The sequence below is a fragment of the Rhinoderma darwinii genome, chromosome 7, assembly GCF_050947455.1.
Source record: "Rhinoderma darwinii isolate aRhiDar2 chromosome 7, aRhiDar2.hap1, whole genome shotgun sequence".
Taxonomy (NCBI): Eukaryota; Metazoa; Chordata; class Amphibia; order Anura; family Rhinodermatidae; genus Rhinoderma; species Rhinoderma darwinii.
Window position 1 is genome coordinate 89,688,828 of NC_134693.1, and position 23,905 is coordinate 89,712,732.

A 23,905-nucleotide genomic window follows, 5' to 3' on the forward strand; every position below is an offset into this window, starting at 1 on the left:
ATGTGTGACCCACTTCTCCTGCAGGTTGTAGGGAAGTTTTTGGATTATTGGGTTGACACCTCTGGCTGTGTCAAGGAATGCAAGTCCCAATAAATCTCCTTCTGCCTTGGCGACCTGTAGTTCCATTAAAAGGTCACTAAGTTTCCTAAGTTTTTGGTAGCCCTTACTAGCTATTTTAGGGAAGTCATCAATTCTTTTGAATAATGCACTTTCTATCAACTCTGCCAAGCCATGACACTCATCAAGTCTGTCACAGATCATCTTAAGACCTGTTTCTGGGTAGTTTATGTTGATGGCCCTGATCCTCTTAGCATGCTCAACAGATTAATTTCCAAGCCATTTCATTAGGAGATCTAGCTCTTCTCTGCATGACAAGTCTAAGTCTCTGATAACATTCTGGAAAGAGGATCGCCAAGCTCTATAGTTCTCAGGACTATCGCTAAACTTTACAAGTCCGTTGGTGACTAGCTCACGTCGAGCAAAGAACTTAGCAAAGTCTATTGTGGCTTGGTTAGTACTGAGACAGGTTGGCGGAGTATTGCCATGGTGAGAGTGTGGTGTGTGGTCATACCTGTTAGGAGTCTCTGCTTTAGGCTCGCCCGTGCCATACCGTTTTGGGGTGAAGAAACTTCCTGTATACTGGAATGAAGGTTGGGTTCTTTGGTGAGCAGGGAAGTTGACTTGAGCTGTGTCATTCTCTTGCTTGCAGAACTGTGGTCTGAGGTCAGCTTCCTGACACAAGGTCTGGTGTGTTTGACTTGGCTCTCTGATGATCTCTTTTGTTTCTTGTGCAGTCTGAGAGTTACTAATGGAGTGTTGAAGGACATATTCTGAAGTGCGCTGTAGTGCATCCTTGGGATCCTGTTCTAGGCCTAGCACATTGCTATATAACCTACAAAAGAAGATGCCTGAAGACTGGAAGTATATGAAATTGAGAAAATACTTTATTGAAAACAACATATAGACATACTAGAATAAAAAACGAATCCAAAAACCAACAGGTTAAAAGGACATACAAGCCATGCAGCTCATAAGGTAAGTAGTATATGAAAATGGATGCATGAAAAAATGCCTGGTAGTGGACACTAACGCTATAACACTTATCACAGAGACAAATGAACTCCTACCCAGCACAGTTAGTAACAACATAAAGTAAGGAAAAACATAACGAAATGATTATGAAAACAGGTATGTGTGAACAAGGCAGATAGAACACATTTCTAATAAATGAGCGAATAGTGATGGGAAAACGTACCCATAATGAGTCCAGGACTGAATGCACAGCAGTATGTCCACCCCAACGCGCGTTTCGGCGCTAATGCCTTCGTCTGGGGGTAGTGCTGGACAATGTATGTACCACTTTAAAAAGGGGAGACCAGCCAATGATGATAGAGTATCCAAAATGAGGGTCCCAAGAATAAAAAGTGTGTACATACCTCGCTGTCTGAATACAGGTCGCTGCCTCGAGGTGAAGCAAGATGGCAAGATGGCTAGTAGAGGGATAGTCTTGCTAAAATCAAATCATGGAATGATGTTGTGGTGAAACCAGCTGACAAGGGGGGTAACGTAGTACTGTGGCCCCGTCAGTCATATGTCAACGAGGCAAACCGTCAATTACGCAACTCAGTTTGCTATCAAAAACTCACTTTTAACCCCTTGTCATCTTTTAGACTCAAGTTTCACAAGATTTTGCAAGATGCTTTGGAAAATGGTACTATCACGAAACCACTGAGTGACTCTCTCTATGTACCAGAACCTACCATACCAACTATGTACCTGTTACCCAAGATCCACAAGGATGCTAAAAATCCGCCAGGTAGGCCTATTATCTCGGGCACAGGGGGTTTGACTGAAAAGGCATGCAAATGGATTGATTTCCATCTTAAACCCTTGGTAGAATGTCTGCCGTCCTATTTGCGTGACTCGGCTGATTTATTGCTGAAGATTGAGGGGATCCATTTAGATCCGGACCATTTATTGGTCACTTGCGATGTCGAGTCCCTCTATACCAGCATCCAACATAGGGACGGCCTTCATGCAGTGGCAAATTTCCTACTCATGAGTGATGTTGAGAAGGAAACTTCCCAACTTATTTTGTCTCTTCTCGATTTCACTCTTCATCACAATTTTTTTACCTTTAATGGTTCTTTTTTCCTACAGCTCCAGGGCACGGCTATGGGGGCAGCTTGCGCACCCTCATATGCTAATTTGTTCCTGGGGCTGTGGGAGAGGAACCTTTTCATGTCAGATCATGGGCCATCGATGAGCCGTGTCCTGTTTTGGGCACGGTTCATTGATGACATTTTCATGATCTGGCAGGGTACTTCAGACGATCTCTCAACGTTCATCAATGCTTTGAATAGTAATTCCCTCAATATTAGACTCACTTATAAATGGAGTCATTCTAATATTGATTTTTTGGATATTTTGATTAAAAAGGATTTTGATGGTCTTTTGCAGACGGACCTTTTTCGAAAGGAGACATCAACTAATTCACTTTTGCACGCCACCTCTTCACATCCTCGACATACTATTGATGCGATCCCAGTAGGCCAATTTTTACGCGTCAAGAAGATTTGCTCTAGTGAAGTTGACCTTAAATCACGTTTTGATGAATTGGGAGATAGGTTCACACAGAGAGGCTACAGTCAACGTTGTATACGTAAAGCCCGTCATCGTGCATCAGTAGTGAGTCGACAACAACTACTCCAGGTTACTCCTAAGGAACGTAAACAACCAAAGGTGAGATTTGTTACCACCTTTAACTCACGCTGGGCTGAGATGCGGGATACTTTGAATAAATTTTGGCCCATTTTGATGACCGATTCCATTCTACAGAGGGTTCTTCCACACTACCCTGCCATGGCGCCACGCAGAGCTCCCAATCTGCGTGATGCCATGGTACACAGCTATCTTTCACCTACCAAGCCTGGCAAGGTTTTTGGCACAAAAGGACCCAAATGGGGCTGTAAACCGTGTGGTGACTGCATTAGCTGCCCCAATATAGAACGGTCGAACATTTTTGTGGACTCTAGTGGTACCAACAATTTCAAAATCTGTTGGCCCATATCTTGCAACACTAAAGGGGTCATCTACTATGCAACTTGCCCGTGCCCGCTGATATATATTGGCATGACCACCCGCGAATTACGGTTGCGAGTCAGAGAGCACGTTAGGGACATCGAAAACGCGAATAATACAGACGATGTTGAACAACTTAAAACAATCCCTAGACATTTCCGCCTACACCATGCTTGTAGATCCAGTATGTTGAAGGTGAGGGGCATTGACCACATTAATCTGGACATGCGTGGGGGTGACATTAAAAAGCGTCTACTACAGAGGGAGTGCAAATGGATTTGGAGGCTCCAAACCATGCACCCCAAGGGTCTCAACGAGACCATGGGGTTCTCATCATTTCTCTGATTGCCAGTACTTTTAGTGGTGTTGGTTTCTTTTATTAGTTTAATCATAGATATGTGTATATACATAGAGTTTGTGTTTACGTGATTTTAACATTTTTTATTTTGTATTCGACAGATTAGATTCTTTTAAATTGAAATTTTTCTCAGCATATCTGGATTTCCTGTTTGTCCACGTTTCTTGGGGATCTCCATCTTGAATCATTATTCGTTTGGCCTCTTCATTGTGTTCATCTATTATACTATTGCAACTATTTTTGACTTTTTTAAATTTAATAAATATTATCTTTTATGTATCACAATTATACCACTGTACTACTATTTTTGCTATTTTCCAACACAATAAATATGAATATATTTTACATATCACAATACCTCATGTGCACTTATTCTTGTTATGACTATATACACATATTTATTTTGCACCTACACCTCACCTACATACTTTTATTATAACTTTTATTGATGTTCTTCATTCTTTTATTCATTCCATCACTCTCCATCACTCACTGCATACGTTTATTCATATAAATTTTATTATTATTTTTCATCTTCACCGTTATATGGCCCCATGCGATGGTTTTCTTTTTCTGTCGTCGGTGCTGTTCGTTACTTGCACACATACACACATGTCACCCACACAGTCTTTTGTCCCCCGTTCCCCCCGTCCCCCCTCTCTTTCCCCCCCCCCCCCTTCATTCCACTCCTCTCATGCTTTTTTGGCACATATTTGTATATTGTGTTTCTTGTTGTGGAGTGTTATTACCCACTCTCATGTTATGCACTCTTATACACTTTTTTGTTAGCATCTGTTTATTCATTAATTTATTCAATTCATGTTAATATATCAAACACATATATTTGGTATGGTTGCACAGTTGATTTTGGCCAATACACCTAACATTTCTCTATATTTCTTATACCAGCCAATTTATTATGTGTTTGTATCCCAGGGTTACCCCTTCCTCGCTGTGTCGCTCCTTTGGGTGGACGAGTGACGGGCCTCCGTTCCATCGCTGGTGACGTGTCGGATCTCGGACTCACGTGACCGTGTCAGCTGACGCGGTGACGCGTCTCTGAGTCCGGCCCCTCATCGGCGGTGTTTCCGGCGGCGCGGCCATCTTGCTTCACCTCGAGGCAGCGACCTGTATTCAGACAGCGAGGTATGTACACACTTTTTATTCTTGGGACCCTCATTTTGGATACTCTATCATCATTGGCTGGTCTCCCCTTTTTAAAGTGGTACATACATTGTCCAGCACTACCCCCAGACGAAGGCATTAGCGCCGAAACGCGCGTTGGGGTGGACATACTGCTGTGCATTCAGTCCTGGACTCATTATGGGTACGTTTTCCCATCACTATTCGCTCATTTATTAGAAATGTGTTCTATCTGCCTTGTTCACACATACCTGTTTTCATAATCATTTCGTTATGTTTTTCCTTACTTTATGTTGTTACTAACTGTGCTGGGTAGGAGTTCATTTGTCTCTGTGATAAGTGTTATAGCGTTAGTGTCCACTACCAGGCATTTTTTCATGCATCCATTTTCATATACTACTTACCTTATGAGCTGCATGGCTTGTATGTCCTTTTAACCTGTTGGTTTTTGGATTCGTTTTTTATTCTAGTATGTCTATATGTTGTTTTCAATAAAGTATTTTCTCAATTTCATATACTTCCAGTCTTCAGGCATCTTCTTTTGTAGGTTATATATTTATGTTTCGGATGCTTATGTGGGTACACGCCCCAGGATCTAGCTCATATCACACTAATTTATTTCTTGTTTGCTGACAGCCGCAAGATACTTCTGTTGGGCTGTTCTGATCCATGCTGTGCTTTTCGGTTATATTATTTGTGTGTTTCTGTTTTTCACAGATAACAGCAGCAATCCAACTATGGACTTTCGGGCCAGGGAATTATCATGGCTCTCCCAAATTTCAAATGTTTTTAGAGATGGATCCTTAACCGCAGGTGCTGGCAGTCAGAGGGATGTTAGAGAGTCCCAGAATTATTTTAAAAACCTTATGCACAAAAGGATGAAAATATGGTGGAACCGCGCTTTTTTGCAAAACTATCTCCAGCATAATCTCATTCCAAGGGGTTTGCGTGTTCAGGTGTTTCCATCGTTTCCCATCGAGGATGTGAATTTCACATCCTCGTGGGAGAATAATTGCAACGCCTGTTCACGTAAAATGATGGATCTCCTTATTGACTTAAACTCTAAGTCGATAGATACTATGGACCTGGAGTTGGAAACAATTCAATCACGTTTCAAATCTGAGATGACTAAGGAGAATTTAGAGATTTTTAATGTACAGCTGGAGCAACAATGCACCATATGGGAGAAGGAAATAGAGTCTATTAAGACCAAAAAACTGATTCGTGATCATGATGATTACATACAGAATAGGATGTATAGATGGAATCGTAGAACGCCTGTTGCCAACATCAGTCGTTCGTCTTCTATCTCATCCATATCATCTCTCAGCGACCAATATGAAATGACCACACGTAACACGGCTCCTGGTCGTATTAGCACCAGACAAAAACGTAAAGTCAATTACAATAACTCTGTATATCCAAAAAGAAGGGCCAACAGAGGAGCTGATTACAATCCCAGACAAGTGAATCCTAACTTTAATCCGGAAATCAACTTAGGCCATCAACATCTAAAGGTAATTAATTTATCTAAGCATTCACTTACTCCCAGTGACATGTCTTTGTTGGGAAGGGGTTTGACTTTCTCCCCTGCTTCCTCCTTTGACCATTTTCTGGCAGTGAAGGATCTACAGCTGTTCGGGAGATCCCTGATTTTTAAGAGGTGGTATTTCAAAGAGGATGATATTACCTTCCCAACAGCACAGGAACAAGAAACATTACGTGCATTGGAAGATTTACTTAATCAGGATGATTCCTTACCTAAAGGTAAGATACCCGAGTGCATAGTGAACAAATCCACTAAATTTCCACCTCTTGCCATTTGTCCAGCAGTGGATCTGTTCGTGAAACTTGTCTCGGATGAGTGGAGTATGATATCTCGCAAAATCAGTTATGACAATTTAAACCAACTAGAGAGGGATAGTCTTGCTAAAATCAAATCATGGAATGATGTTGTGGTGAAACCAGCTGACAAGGGGGGTAACGTAGTACTGTGGCCCCGTCAGTCATATGTCAACGAGGCAAACCGTCAATTACGCAACTCAGTTTGCTATCAAAAACTCACTTTTAACCCCTTGTCATCTTTTAGACTCAAGTTTCACAAGATTTTGCAAGATGCTTTGGAAAATGGTACTATCACGAAACCACTGAGTGACTCTCTCTATGTACCAGAACCTACCATACCAACTATGTACCTGTTACCCAAGATCCACAAGGATGCTAAAAATCCGCCAGGTAGGCCTATTATCTCGGGCACAGGGGGTTTGACTGAAAAGGCATGCAAATGGATTGATTTCCATCTTAAACCCTTGGTAGAATGTCTGCCGTCCTATTTGCGTGACTCGGCTGATTTATTGCTGAAGATTGAGGGGATCCATTTAGATCCGGACCATTTATTGGTCACTTGCGATGTCGAGTCCCTCTATACCAGCATCCAACATAGGGACGGCCTTCATGCAGTGGCAAATTTCCTACTCATGAGTGATGTTGAGAAGGAAACTTCCCAACTTATTTTGTCTCTTCTCGATTTCACTCTTCATCACAATTTTTTTACCTTTAATGGTTCTTTTTTCCTACAGCTCCAGGGCACGGCTATGGGGGCAGCTTGCGCACCCTCATATGCTAATTTGTTCCTGGGGCTGTGGGAGAGGAACCTTTTCATGTCAGATCATGGGCCATCGATGAGCCGTGTCCTGTTTTGGGCACGGTTCATTGATGACATTTTCATGATCTGGCAGGGTACTTCAGACGATCTCTCAACGTTCATCAATGCTTTGAATAGTAATTCCCTCAATATTAGACTCACTTATAAATGGAGTCATTCTAATATTGATTTTTTGGATATTTTGATTAAAAAGGATTTTGATGGTCTTTTGCAGACGGACCTTTTTCGAAAGGAGACATCAACTAATTCACTTTTGCACGCCACCTCTTCACATCCTCGACATACTATTGATGCGATCCCAGTAGGCCAATTTTTACGCGTCAAGAAGATTTGCTCTAGTGAAGTTGACCTTAAATCACGTTTTGATGAATTGGGAGATAGGTTCACACAGAGAGGCTACAGTCAACGTTGTATACGTAAAGCCCGTCATCGTGCATCAGTAGTGAGTCGACAACAACTACTCCAGGTTACTCCTAAGGAACGTAAACAACCAAAGGTGAGATTTGTTACCACCTTTAACTCACGCTGGGCTGAGATGCGGGATACTTTGAATAAATTTTGGCCCATTTTGATGACCGATTCCATTCTACAGAGGGTTCTTCCACACTACCCTGCCATGGCGCCACGCAGAGCTCCCAATCTGCGTGATGCCATGGTACACAGCTATCTTTCACCTACCAAGCCTGGCAAGGTTTTTGGCACAAAAGGACCCAAATGGGGCTGTAAACCGTGTGGTGACTGCATTAGCTGCCCCAATATAGAACGGTCGAACATTTTTGTGGACTCTAGTGGTACCAACAATTTCAAAATCTGTTGGCCCATATCTTGCAACACTAAAGGGGTCATCTACTATGCAACTTGCCCGTGCCCGCTGATATATATTGGCATGACCACCCGCGAATTACGGTTGCGAGTCAGAGAGCACGTTAGGGACATCGAAAACGCGAATAATACAGACGATGTTGAACAACTTAAAACAATCCCTAGACATTTCCGCCTACACCATGCTTGTAGATCCAGTATGTTGAAGGTGAGGGGCATTGACCACATTAATCTGGACATGCGTGGGGGTGACATTAAAAAGCGTCTACTACAGAGGGAGTGCAAATGGATTTGGAGGCTCCAAACCATGCACCCCAAGGGTCTCAACGAGACCATGGGGTTCTCATCATTTCTCTGATTGCCAGTACTTTTAGTGGTGTTGGTTTCTTTTATTAGTTTAATCATAGATATGTGTATATACATAGAGTTTGTGTTTACGTGATTTTAACATTTTTTATTTTGTATTCGACAGATTAGATTCTTTTAAATTGAAATTTTTCTCAGCATATCTGGATTTCCTGTTTGTCCACGTTTCTTGGGGATCTCCATCTTGAATCATTATTCGTTTGGCCTCTTCATTGTGTTCATCTATTATACTATTGCAACTATTTTTGACTTTTTTAAATTTAATAAATATTATCTTTTATGTATCACAATTATACCACTGTACTACTATTTTTGCTATTTTCCAACACAATAAATATGAATATATTTTACATATCACAATACCTCATGTGCACTTATTCTTGTTATGACTATATACACATATTTATTTTGCACCTACACCTCACCTACATACTTTTATTATAACTTTTATTGATGTTCTTCATTCTTTTATTCATTCCATCACTCTCCATCACTCACTGCATACGTTTATTCATATAAATTTTATTATTATTTTTCATCTTCACCGTTATATGGCCCCATGCGATGGTTTTCTTTTTCTGTCGTCGGTGCTGTTCGTTACTTGCACACATACACACATGTCACCCACACAGTCTTTTGTCCCCCGTTCCCCCCGTCCCCCCGTCCCCCTTCTCTTTCCCCCCCCCCCCCCCCTTCATTCCACTCCTCTCATGCTTTTTTGGCACATATTTGTATATTGTGTTTCTTGTTGTGGAGTGTTATTACCCACTCTCATGTTATGCACTCTTATACACTTTTTTGTTAGCATCTGTTTATTCATTAATTTATTCAATTCATGTTAATATATCAAACACATATATTTGGTATGGTTGCACAGTTGATTTTGGCCAATACACCTAACATTTCTCTATATTTCTTATACCAGCCAATTTATTATGTGTTTGTATCCCAGGGTTACCCCTTCCTCGCTGTGTCGCTCCTTTGGGTGGACGAGTGACGGGCCTCCGTTCCATCGCTGGTGACGTGTCGGATCTCGGACTCACGTGACCGTGTCAGCTGACGCGGTGACGCGTCTCTGAGTCCGGCCCCTCATCGGCGGTGTTTCCGGCGGCGCGGCCATCTTGCTTCACCTCGAGGCAGCGACCTGTATTCAGACAGCGAGGTATGTACACACTTTTTATTCTTGGGACCCTCATTTTGGATACTCTATCATCATTGGCTGGTCTCCCCTTTTTAAAGTGGTACATACATTGTCCAGCACTACCCCCAGACGAAGGCATTAGCGCCGAAACGCGCGTTGGGGTGGACATACTGCTGTGCATTCAGTCCTGGACTCATTATGGGTACGTTTTCCCATCACTATTCGCTCATTTATTAGAAATGTGTTCTATCTGCCTTGTTCACACATACCTGTTTTCATAATCATTTCGTTATGTTTTTCCTTACTTTATGTTGTTACTAACTGTGCTGGGTAGGAGTTCATTTGTCTCTGTGATAAGTGTTATAGCGTTAGTGTCCACTACCAGGCATTTTTTCATGCATCCATTTTCATATACTACTTACCTTATGAGCTGCATGGCTTGTATGTCCTTTTAACCTGTTGGTTTTTGGATTCGTTTTTTATTCTAGTATGTCTATATGTTGTTTTCAATAAAGTATTTTCTCAATTTCATATACTTCCAGTCTTCAGGCATCTTCTTTTGTAGGTTATATATTTATGTTTCGGATGCTTATGTGGGTACACGCCCCAGGATCTAGCTCATATCACACTAATTTATTTCTTGTTTGCTGACAGCCGCAAGATACTTCTGTTGGGCTGTTCTGATCCATGCTGTGCTTTTCGGTTATACTAGCACATTGCTATGTCTGCTGTGCTCACTATCAGGGTATGCGGCTGCTTCTAAGACTTCTGCTTCAGCTATGGCAGCTGCTGCTTCCTTTTCAATGGTGAGCTTTGCAAGTGTCGCCTCCAGGCGCGCCCTTTCCAGGTCTAACGAGGCTTGTTGTTGCGCTTTCTCTGCTTCCAAGGATGCTTGTCGTTGTGCCCTCTCTGGATTCTAAGGATGCTTGTTGTTGTGCCCTCTCTGCTTGTTGTAATTTCAGTTGCATCTCTTGCTCAGCAAAGGTGGCCCGTGTCTTTGCTGCTTCAGCCTTTGCGCGGGCGATGGCAGCTGCATTGCCAACAGATGATGCCATGGAGGAACTGACATGTGATCTTGTCTTGAGAGAAGATGTCTGGCTTCGTGACATAGTTTGACCGTAGATATCGCCGTGTTGCCTGTTTACAGGTGACTGCGTAGACAGTAGCAGACCTCAGTGTAGTCTGAATCTTTTCCTTCTTGATTCCAGCAGTAGTTTTACTGTCCTGCCCCCACTTCACGCCCCCCTGGGGTCTATGTGGAGCTCGACAGGCAGCTTAACACCTTCCTACTAGCCAATAAATGAGACTGGTTGAAAGTCTGTAGCTTTATTAACTGGTCATAGGATTAGGGTAAAACTGAGGAACAAACAAGAATATACATGCCATTAGATTACAGCAATACATAAGAACAAGGCACATTGAATAAATGTACTACATATACAGGTAACAGGCTGACATATATTAAGCCTATATGCAAATAAACAGTAGAGATAACAGTTATAGTACAGTATGAACAGTGTATGGCAGTACAAATACAGTATAGGACCAGACATGGCCGACCATGAGGCTAGGCCGTGCTTCACAACTACACCAACTGATATATTACAGTCCCATGTAACAGAATGAATACTGTCCTAACAGTATTCCTGTGGCTACTGATAGCCAGTAATATAAACCATCGATCTGCTTACCGACTATACTTTGACAAGAGGGATGGAATGAATCTAAATGGTCCTCTCTCTGAGCAGACATAGAAGAGACTGCCCTTCTTCTTCCCAGAATGCTTTTCACCTTCTCATTTGTGGGGAAAACAAGAAATTACACAATGGAGGAAATTACCAACACTGGCCACTAGATGGCACCTGGAGCACTAATTACTTGCATAGAAAATAACGTCACAAATCACAGTCTATAACATTACGCCTATGAGCAGCACACCCTTCAGGATCAAGCTCATTTTGGCCTTCAGGACCAGACACGTTTTTTCAAATCTGACATGTGTCACTTTATGTGGTAATAACTTTGGAATGCTTTTACCTATCCAAGCGATTATGAGATTGGTTTCTCTTGACATATTGTACTTTAATAGAAACATTTTGAGAAAATGTGAAAAAATTATGATTTTTCTAATTTTAAATGTAAAACAGATAGTAATACCACACAAAATGGTTTCTAATTAACATATCCCATATGTCTACTTTTTGTTTGCATAATTTTTTGAACATCTTTTTATTTTTCTAGGATGTTACAAGGCTTAGAACTTTAGTAGCAATTTCTCACATTTTTAAGACAATTTCAAAAGGCTATATTTTCAGGGACGAGTTCAGTCCTGAAGTCGTTTTGAGGGCCCTATATATTAGAAACCCCCATAAAATACCCCATTTTGAAAACTGCACCCCTTAAAGTATTCAAAACAGCATTCAGAAAGTGCTTTAACTCTTTGGGCGTTTTACAGGAACTGAAGAAAAGTAGAGGTGAAATTTACAAATTTTGTTTTTGACAAAATTCATTTGTAATACATTTGTCTCTGTCAACAGAAGGTTTTACCCGAGAAATACATCTCAATATTTATTGCCCAGATTCTGCAGTTAGTAGAAATATCCCATATGTGGCCCTAGTGTGCTACTGGACTGAAACACAGGCCTCAGAATCAAAGGAGCACCTAGTGGATTTTGGGGCCTCCTTTTTATTAGAATATATTTTAGGCACCATGTCAGGTTTGAAGAGGTCTTGTAGTGCCAAAACTGTAGAAACCCCCTAAAAGTGACCCCAGTTTTTTGAAACTACACCCCTCAGAGAATTCATCTAGGGGTATAGTTAGCATTTTGACCCCACAGATTTTTTGCCAAATTTGTTACAATTAGTCTGTGAAAATGAAAATCGAATATTTTTCTGGAAAAACAAGAAAGGAATAAAGGAGAAAAAGCAACCGAACATTTGTAAAGCAATTTCTCCCGATTACAGAAATACCGTATATATAGTAATAAACTGCAGTTTGGACCCACAGCAGTGCTCAGAAGGGAAGGAGCGGCATTTGGATTTTGAAGCACTGAATTTACTGGAATGGTTTTCGGTGCCATGTCGCGTTTGCAATGCACTGGAGGGACCTGAACAGTAGAACCCCCCCCCCCCCAAAAGTGACCCTATTTTGTAAACCACACTCCTGAAGGAATTTTTTTAGTAGCATAGTTAGCATTTTGACCCCACAGGGTTTTTGCTGAATTTATTGGAATTAGTCTGTGAAGATGAAAATCTACTTTTTTCTGAAAAAACATAGAATTTTCAAACTTTTTTATGGAATAAATGAGAAAAAGCACCTCAACATTCGTAAATCAATTTCTCCTGATTACGGCAATACCCCATATGTGGTAATAAACTTCTGTTTGGACCCACGGCAGGGCGCAGAAGGGAAGGAGCGCCATTTGGATTTTGCAGCTCAGATTTTGCTGAATTGGAGAAAAGACACCCCAAAATGTGTTACACAATTTCTCCTGAGTAGGGAAATACACCCTATGTGGTTGTAAACTGCTATTTGGACACACGGCAAAGGTCTAAAGGGAAAAAGCGCAGTTTTCGTTTTTGGAGTGGAGATTTTACAAAATAGATTTTTGGCCCCATGTAGCATTGCGCTGAGGCGCTCAGGGTAGTACTGGCAGTACTGCTGTCAGGGGCCCGGTCATAAATGTGAAACAACGGTGGCCTGTGCTCCACTGCTGGAATTCATTTGCTCACGGGCCCTTATGATTTCACTTTGGTGAAAGGAACAGGTCACATCACGGAGCCAGGGCAGGTTATTTGCATCAAAGTAAAAACATAAGGGCCAGTTATTCACATAGAGCCTGCTCGTCCTCCTCAACAGCGGCGTGACAGCGTGTGTGGAGGAGGCAAGGAGGGAGACGCCATGAAGGCAGCCGGAGGTTTGAATGCAGTGGAGGCGACAAGCAGCAGCAGAAGACTCCTGACACAGTGAGTACAGTATGCGATGTCTATGTCAGTATGTGATGTCTGTGTCACTATGTGATATCTGTGTCAGTATGTAACATACTAGGGGACTTTAACCCCTTCCCACACCTTGACGTAACTGCACGTGAATGTGTGCAGTAAGTTCGCGCACCTTGACGTGCAGTTACATCTGTGCTTTGACAGTTAACCGCCGCACGGCGCTACACCGCAGCGGCGGTTAACTGTGCAGGGTGTCTGCCCTGCATTTCCCGTTGCCGATTAGCGGCCCATAGCCGCTGATTTTGGCAGTTAACCCCTTAATTGCGGCGTTCGATTTGAACACCACAATTAAGGTGTTTAGTGCCGATCGGCAGCCCCCATGTGAAATCACGGGGGCTGGCGATGGTACCCATGGCAACCGGACGCTAAACAATGGCTTCCGGGCTGCCATGTACAGAAGCCTATGAGGACCAGCCGGAGGGTGGTCGTCGTAGGCTTCCTGTCAGTGTGACTGTTACGTCACAATGACAGTTGGAATGCATTATACTACGTAGGTAGTGTAATTTATTCCAGCAGCGATCAGAGCTGCAAGTCTAAGTGTCCCCTAGAGGGACAAGTGAAAAAAGTAAAAAAAAGAATAAAAATGTTTTAAAAAAAGTGTAAAAATAAAAGTTATATGTGATATAAACAAGAACTGCTTTTTTTCCTATAATAAGTCTTTTATTATAGGAAAAAAAATGAATACGTAAAAAAAAGTACACATATTTGGTATCACTGTGTTCGTAACGACCCCAACTATAAAACTATAATATTATTTTTCCCGCACGGTGAACACCAAAATATACAATAAAAAGTGATCAAAAAGTCGCATGTACGCCATAATAGTACCGATACAAACTACAACCCGTCCCGCAAAACAAGCCCTTACACAGCTTTATTGACTGAAAAATAAAAAACTTATGGCTCTCAGAATATCGTGACACAGAAAATAAATTATTTTCTAAATAAGTTATTTTATTGCGCAAACACTGCAAAACATAAAAAAACCTATATACATATGGTATCGCCATAATCGTATCGTCCTGCAGAATAAAGTATAATGGTCATTTATAGCCCAGGGTGAACGCTGTAAAAAATAAATAAAAATCATTGTCAGAATTGATGGTTTTTGGTCAACTGGCTTGCCGAAAAATGGAATAAAAAGTGATCAAAAAAATCGCATGTACCCCAAAATGGTACCATTGAAAAATACAGATTGTCCCGCAACAAATAAGCCCTCACGCAGTTCCGGTGGTGAAAAAATAAAAAAAGTTCCGGCTCCCAGATTATGGCGATGCAAAATGCGCAGAGCGTTCCAAAGGCGGATAAGTTCGGGCGCCATTTATAGGTGCAACACTGGCCACATATCTGCGGATTATTATTTATTTACCCCATTATTATACCCTCTTATTATGCCCTGGTGTACTCTGCCCAGCCTACATATGCCCCCACATTATAAACTGAAATACCAGCAAAACGCCAGAGCCACTACCAAGCAAAATCGGCGCTCCAAAAGCCAAATGGCGTCCCTCCCTTCTGAGCCCTACAGCGTGCCCAAACAGCGTTTACATCCACCAATATGGCATCGCCAAACCCGGGAGAACCCGGTTAATATTTTATTTGTGGCACAAACTGGGCACAACATATAGTGCACTAAAATGGCACATCAGTGGAAAATTGTAATTTTCACTCTGCACCATCTGCTGCGCATTAAACCCTTCACGTACCATGACTTAATAGCATGTCGTGGTGTGGGGGGGGTGACTTATGGAGCGTCTCACGCGCTGAGCCCGCGCCATACGCTGCGGGTGTCAGCTGTGTATTACAGCTGATACCCGGGACTAACGGACAGAAACAGTGATCACGCTGTTACAGGAGCCTGTAAAAATGACAATATACTGCAATACCAGGGGCGTAGCTAGGGGGGGCAAGCGGGCGCAGTTCAGAGGGGGGCGCCAGCGCCACCTCCTCCTGCACTATAATTGTACCTGTGTCGCAAGGACACAGGTACAATTAGAAGCAATGAATGACCGGGCACGTTCCGTGCCCAGCCATTCAGCGCCTTTCCACGAATGAAGCGACTGGTACCTTTTGTACCAGTGACGCTTCCGTCGATGAAAGGCGCTGACTGACTGACAGGGAAAGTCATCCTGCCCAGCCAATCAGCGCCTTTCATAGACGCTGTGTTCAACCCCCTGGAGACCTGCGCAGAAGAGAGCAGGTCTCCATGGCTGCCGGACGGCGTGGGAGCTGGAATAAGGTGAGTTTGAAATTATTATTTTTTTAAATTGTAATAGAAGTGTGGCTGTATCTGCGGGGGGGACTTTGTCTACACGGGGGACTTTATCTACGGGGGGTGTCTATCTACAGGGGGACTATATCTACAGGGCTGGGCTATGTACAGGGGGACTATATCTACAGGGCTGGGCTATATACAGGGGGACTATATCTACAGGGGATGGGCTATATACAGGGGGACTATATCTACAGGGCTGGGCTATATACAGGGGGACTATATCTGCTGGGCTATATACAGGGGGACTATATCTACAGGGGGGCTATATACAGGGGGACTATATCTACAGGGCTGGGCTATATACAGGGGGACTATAGCTGCTGGGCTATATACAGGGGGACTATATCTACAGGGGGACTATATCTACAGGGGGGCTTTATACAGGGGGACTATATCTACAGGGGGCTATATACTGGAGTGGGCTGTCTATAGAGCACCATATACAGGGGTGGGCTATATAGTATATAGCCCCCTGTAGATATAGCCCATCCCTGTATATGGTGCTCCATAGATAGCCCACCCCAGTATATAGCCCCCCCTGTAGATATAGTCGCCCTGTATATAGCCCAGCCCTGTAGATATAGCCCCCTGTAGATATATTCCCCCTGTAGATATATTCCCCCTGTAGATATATTCCCCCTGTATATAGCCCACCCCTGTAGATATAGCCCCCCTGTGTATAGCCCACCCCTGTATATAGCCCCCCTCTGTAGATATAGCCCCCCTGTGTATAGCCCCCCTGTGTATATCCCAGCCCTGTGTATAGCCCAGCCCTGTGTATAGCCCAGCCCTGTAGATATAGCCAAGCCCTGTAGATATAGCCCAGCCCTGTAGATATAGCCAAGCCCTGTAGATATAGCCTAGCCCTGTAGATATAGCCCAGCCCTGTAGATATAGCCCAGCCCTGTAGATATGGTCCCCCTGTAGATATGGTCCCCCTGTAGATATGGTCCCCCTGTAGATAGCCCACCCACTGGCGTAGCTATAGGGGTCGCAGCGGTCGCAATTGCGACCGGGCCCCGAAGCCAGGGGGCCCACGGCCCCCCACACCACATCAATAAAAAGTTACTATAGTAACTCGGGCCGCAGGCCCCTGTTACTATAGTAACATACTTTACTTACCTTCCCGGTTCCGTATCGCAGCGGAGGTCCTGATGTCAAGCTCTGTGCGCAGCGCATGACGTCACAGCGCTATGCGCCGCGCACAGCATCGAGACGACAGAACTCCCGCCGCGGCCGAAGAGGAAGGTAAGGTTAGCCCTGACTGGCGGGGTCCGACTCCCAGGACCCGCCAATCAGCTGTTTTGAAGGGGCCGCAGCACTCATACGAGAGCTGCTCCCCTTCATTCCTGTCACTTCATTCCGGTCACACTGTGAATCCGTGTCGGCGATTCACAGTGTGGGCGAGTAGTGAAATGAAGGGGAAGCAGCTCTCGTACGAGTGATGCGGCCCCTTCAAAACAGCTGATTTGCGGGTCCCGAGAGACACATCAGCTATTGATGGCCTATCCTGAGGATAGGCCATCAATGTTTAGGGACTGTACAACCCCTAAGCCTACGATGTAGCAGGCTTAGGGGGCCCATGAGACAGGATCACAGATTGTGTGATCCTGTCTGCTGGGCCCTGCATCTAAGCCAATAACATGGTAGGCTTAGATACATGGACCATGCGTGATCCTGTCTGCTGGGCCCTGTATCTAAGCCAATCACATGGTAGGCTTAGATACATGGCCCTTTCGTGATCCTGTCTGCTGGGCCCTGTATCTAAGCCAATCACATGGTAGGCTTAGATACATTGCCCATGTGTGAGCCAGTCTGATGGGCCCTGTATATAAGCCTACCACACTGTAGGTTTAGATACAGGGCCCCATACTGTATAAGATTACTGTCTGCTGGACCCTGTATCTAAGCCTACATTGTGGTAGGCTTAGATACAGGGTCCCACAGACAGTATCACACATGGGCCCTGTATCTAAGCCTAACACACGTGTTACTAATAATTTTTTGTGTGTTTTCTTACAGGTTCGGTCGTTGGACTACGTCGGATTCCAGGACTACTTCGATGACGGCTTTTTTTTTATTATCAATAAAATGGTTAATGAGGGCTGTGTGGGTTTTTTTTTATTTCAATAAAATATGTCTTTGTGTTTTTTTTTTAAACTATATTACTACCACCTTAGTAATGGCCGCCGGCTGATTGACATCATCCATTGCTAAGACAGGGCTTAGTGTTAGCCGTTGCAGAGGCGAACACTAACCCCCTTTATTACCCCGGTACCCACCGCCACCAGGGGTGCTGGGAAGAGCCGGGTACCATCCAGTACCTGACCATCTGTAGTGATGGTCGGCCACTGGGGTGGCCGCAGGCTGGTATTATCAGGAGGGGAAAAGACAGATACAGTGGCCCTTCCCACCCTGGTAATGCTAGGCTACTGCTGCTTTATTGTATCTGGCTGGTTATGAAAAATGGGGGGGACCTAACGTCATTTAAAAAAAATAAAATAAATAAATAATTGGAAAGTCCCCCCCAATTTTCATAACCAGCCAGCTACAACACAGCAGAAGCAGGCAGAATTACAATGGTGGGAAGGGCCACTGTTTTTGGCCTTCCCCAGCCTAATACTACCAGCCTGCGGCCACCCCGGTGCCTGCCCGTCACTACAGATGGTCAGGTACCCGGCTCTTCCCAGTACTCCTGGTGGCGGTGGGTACCGGGGGAATAATGGGGGTTAGTGTAGCCTCTGCATCGGCTAACATTAAGCCCCGCCTTAGTAATGGAGGTTGTCAATCAGCCAGCGGCCATTACTAAGGCGGTGATAATAAAGTTTAAAAAGATACAAGCACATAGAAAAAATATTTGATTGAAATAAAAAAATACAACCCTCATTAACCATTTTATTGAGAATTAAAAAAACGCCGTCCTCGAATCCGAAGTCCAACAACCGAACCTGTAAAAAAAACACAAACACAAAAATAATCAGTAACACATAAAGAAGCAAAATTATTATTCTTACCTATCCTCGGTCCAGCGCTGGAGACGCAATGTGAGCGAGCTGAGCCCTGTATCTAATCCAATCATGTGTGATACTGTCTGCTGAGCTGTGTATCTAATCCAATCATGTGTGATACTGTCTGCTGGGCCCTGTATCTAATCGTATCTTGTGTGATACTGTCTGCTGGGCCCTATATCTAATCCGATCATGTGTGATACTGTCTGCTGGCCACTGTATCTAATCCTATCATGTGTGATACTGCCTTCTGAGCCACTGTATCTAATCCTATCATGTGTGGTACTGTCTGCTGAGCCACTGTATCTAATCCCATCATGTGTGATACTGTCTGCTGAGCCACTGTATCTAATCCTATCATGTGTGATACTGTCTGCTGGGCCACTGTATCTAATCCTATCATGTGTGATACTGTCTGCTCAGCCACTGTATCTAATCCTATCATGTGTGATACTGTCTGCTCAGCCACTGTATCTAATCCTATCATGTGTGATACTGCCTTCTGAGCCACTGTATCTAATCCTATCCATAGTTTATAGGGTCGTAGTGCTATAGATATGCTATGCTGTGTCATATACACACATTTTTTTGGGCGGACACATATGTATTGGGGCTATTTCCCTGACATTTTAAGCCCTGAGGGTATGTTCACATGGCAGCGTCTGTTACGGCTGAAATTACGGTGCTATTTTCAGGAGAAAACAGCACCGTAATTTCAGCCGTAATGGCATGTGCAGGCGTCTTTCGCTGCGTCCATTACGGACGTAATAGGAGCTGTTTTTCTATGGAGTCCATGGAAAACGGCTCCATTTACGTCTGAAGAATTGACAGGCACATCTTTGACGCGGGCGTCTTTTTTACGCGCCGCCTTTTGACAGCGGCGCGTAAAAAAAAATGACCGTCAGCACAGAACATCGTAAGACCCATTCAAATGAATGGGCAGATGCTTGCCAACGCTTTTGAGACGCATTTTCGGACGTAATTCAATGCTAAAACGCCCGAATTACGTCTGTAAATAGGGTGTGTGAACCCAGCCTTAGTGACGCCCCGGCTGCTAGTGCTGCATTGTTGGGTCACTTAGGAGACCCAGCGATGCAGCTGAAAGCTGCGGACCGTCGGCCATAAGGAGTTTGCAGGGCGGGGGGGCCCAGTAAGAATTTTTGCATCGGGGCCCATGAGCCTTTAGCTACGCCCCTGAGCCCACCCCTGTATATAGTCCCCCTGTAGATATAGCCCACCCCTGTATATAGTCCCCCTGTAGATATAGCCCACCCCTGTATATAGTATCCCACAAATAGCTCCCCCTATAGTGCTCCACAGAAAGCCCACCCCTGTATATAGCCCCCTTGTACATATAATCCACCCCTGTATATAGTGCTCCACAGATAGCCCACCCTTGTATATAGTATATACAGGGATGGGCTATCTGTGGAGCACTATATACAGGGGTGGACTATCTAGTGGAGCACTATATACAGGGGTGGACTATATGTACAAGGGGGGGCTATATACAGGGGTGGACTATATGTGGAGCACTATATACAGGGGTGGGCTATATCTACAGGGGGGGCTACATACATGGTTGGTCTATCTGTAGAGCTCTATATACAGGGGTGGGCTATATCTACAGGGGGCTATATACAGGGGTGGGCTATCTGTAGAGCACTGTAGGGGGAGTTATTTGTGGGACACTATATACAGGGGTGGTCTATATGGGGGCACTATCTACAGGGGCTCTATGGCAGGCACTATCTACAGGGGCTCTATGGCAGGCACTATCTACAGGGGGCTCTATGGCAGGCACTATCTACAAGGGGCACAGTGCGTGTGTGTGGGACACAGTGTATGGTGCTATTATAATTAGAGGTGCAGTGTTTGGCGCTATTATATTTAGGGGCGTAGTGTGTGGTATAATGATAACTTTATATTTATTTATAGGTGCAGAAATGTTGGAAAAGTGAGAAGCTGAAGACATGTGAGTGGCAAACTGCAGAAATGGACCGGGAGAAGTCATCATAGAGGTCTGGACCAAATGGAGAAAAAGAACTCGAATCTGAGACGTCACCGGTGAGTCACTCAATGTAAATGATTATTCTGCCTCTAATCAGCACTGTAGTCACTGTATGATCTGCAGCGAGATGATGGGTGGTATGATTATGATAGGATTTATTTTTTGTGAAACAGCATCTTTTATGCCGTACAAACCTATACCGCAGGGGTTGAACTAAATTGAGCTGTATTTGTTCTGGGGCTATATATATGTACCGAGCTTGGTTCTGGTGTTGAGTATAGAACCATATTGCTTGTGAAATGTACAAATAATTTTATGCTCGCGTTACATAAAAAGAAATGACACGTCGATTGGTAGAGAAAACAAACACGGCGAGGGGGAAGGAGATGTTGGGGGGGGCGCCAAACTGAATCTTTGCCCCTGGTGCTGGAGAACCTAGCTACGCCTCTGGCAATACATCAGTATTGCAGTGTATTCTACCAGCGATCTAACGATCGCTGGTTCAAGTCTCCTAGGGGGACTAATAAAATATGTAAAAACAAAAGTAAATAGGTATTATTAGTGGAAAAAATTAAATAAATATTTAAAGTCCAAAAATAAACCCTTTTCACATTTTTTCTCTAAAGTAATGTAAAAAAATTAAAAAAAATACACAAAATTGGTATCGCTGCGTCCGTAAAAGTCCAAGCTATTACAATATACCATTATTGAACTCGCACTGTGAACGCCGTGAAAAAGAAAGAATTTTAAATGGCAAAATCGCAGTTTTTTGGTCTCTCACCTTCGCTCTACCAAAAAAATGTAATAAAAAGTGCTCAAAAAGTCTTATGTACCAAAAAATTGTACCAATAAAAACTACAGCTCGTCCCGCAAAAAATAAGCCCTCACACCACTCTATTGACGAAAAAATAGAAAAGTTGTGGCTCTCGGAATGCGGGGAGGAAAATAGAAAAAGAAAAAGCAAAACATGGATCAGTCCGGAAAGGGTTAATTACTTTCTAATGAAAAAACATTTATAACCACATGTGGGTTATAGCCGTACTCGGGAGAAATTGCTTTACAAATGTTGGGGTGCATTTTCTCCTTTATCCTTTGTGAAATTGAAAAAATTCAACATTTTAGTGGAAATAATGTTGATATTAATTTTCACGGCCTAATTCTAATAAATTCTGCAAAAGACGTGTGGGGCCTAAATGCTCACTATACCCCTAGATAGATTCCTTAAGTGGTGTAGTTTCCCAAATGGGGTTACTGTTGGGGGGCTTCCACTGTTTCAGTCTCTCAGTGGCTTTGCAAATTCGACATGACACCCAAAAACGATTCCAGGTAAATTTGAGCTCCAAAAGCCAAATAGCGCTCCTTCCCTTCTAAGCCCCGGTGTGGGTCCAAACAGCAGTTTATTACCACATATGGGGTATTTACGTAATCAGGAGAAATTGTTTTTCAAATGTTGGGGTGCTTTTTCTCCTTTATTCCTTGTAAAAATTAAAAATGTCTAAGTTCTTACAGAAAAAAAGTAGATTTTTACCTTTACAGACTAATTCCAATGAATTCAGCAAAACCACTATGGGGTCAAAATGCTAACTTTACCCCTAGTACCTAGGGTTGGTTGGAGAGGCAACTCTAGGTGGAACGTCTCCAAACGTTAAAACTTCTTCCAAATTATCGATACCTGTGGCCATCGTCACCGGACAGACTTCACATCCTTCCTCCGCCTATCTTGACTCTGGAGCGGCTGCTAATTTTATCCACCAAGATCTAGTGAATCGGTTTCAACTACCCACAGTCCGTCTGCAGAGACCCCTGGCAGTTGCCTCTGTGAATGGTCTACCGCTGCCTGATCCAATCATGCTCCTCACTGAGCCGGTGACATTACGGGTCGGAGCTCTTCACTAAGAACAGATCTCCTTCCTGGTACTACCCAAGGCTATCAATCCTATCCTGCTGGGTCTGCCATGGCTCCGTCTACACGCCCCGACACTCGACTGGAGTTCTGGAGAGGTTCTTCAATGGGGCTCCAGATGCCATAGCCATTGCCTGTCACAAGTCCGTCCTGTTGTGCCCCCTCTGCCTCAGTCACTCTCCGATCTACCTTCTCAGTATGCCAGTTTTGCGGATGTCTTCTGCAAACGAGAGGCTGAGACGTTGCCTCCACATCGGAATTACGACTGTCCCATTGAACTGGTTCCCAATGCTTCTCTTCCCCGTGGACGAGTATATCCTCTGTCCTTGCCAGAGACTTTATCGATGTCAGCCTATATCAAGGAGAACTTGGAGAGGGGTTTTATTCGAAAATCTTCCTCCCCGGCCGGGGCAGGATTCTTCTTCGTTAAAAAGAAAGATGGATCTCTCCGACCCTGCATTGACTACCGTGGTCTCAATCAGATCACGGTCAAGAACAAATACCCGTTGCCACTCATTTCCGAGCTGTTTGATCGCATACGAGGAGCCAAAATTTTTTCCAAGCTAGATCTGCGGGGGGCCTATAATCTAATCCGGATTCGCCAGGGTGACGATTGGAAGACGGCATTTAACACCCGCGATGGGCACTACGAACAACGAGTGATGCCCTTCGGACTGTGTAACGCTCCCACAGTATTTCAGGAGTTTGTTAATGACATCTTCCGAGATCTCCTCTATACGTGTGTTGTAGTTTATCTCGATGATATTCTAATCTTCTCGCCAGATCTGATGACCCATCAGAGGCACGTTCGTCAAGTTCTTCTGCGACTAAGAGAGAATCGCTTGTATGCCAAGTTAGAGAAATGCACCTTTGAAAAGAGGTCTCTGCCCTTCCTGGGCTATGTCATCTCGGATCAAGGCCTAAGGGCCATACAGCGGTTCCTGGGTTTCGCCAATTTCTACCGGAAGTTTATTCCGAACTTTTCTTCTCTGACGGCCCCCATCTCTACCCTTACCAAGAAGGGTGTGAACGCCAAGGTGTGGACTCCGGAGGCAGAGTCCGCATTCATTAGCCTCAAGAAAGCCTTCACTTCAGCTTCGATCCTCCATCACCCTGACGTATCTCGGCAG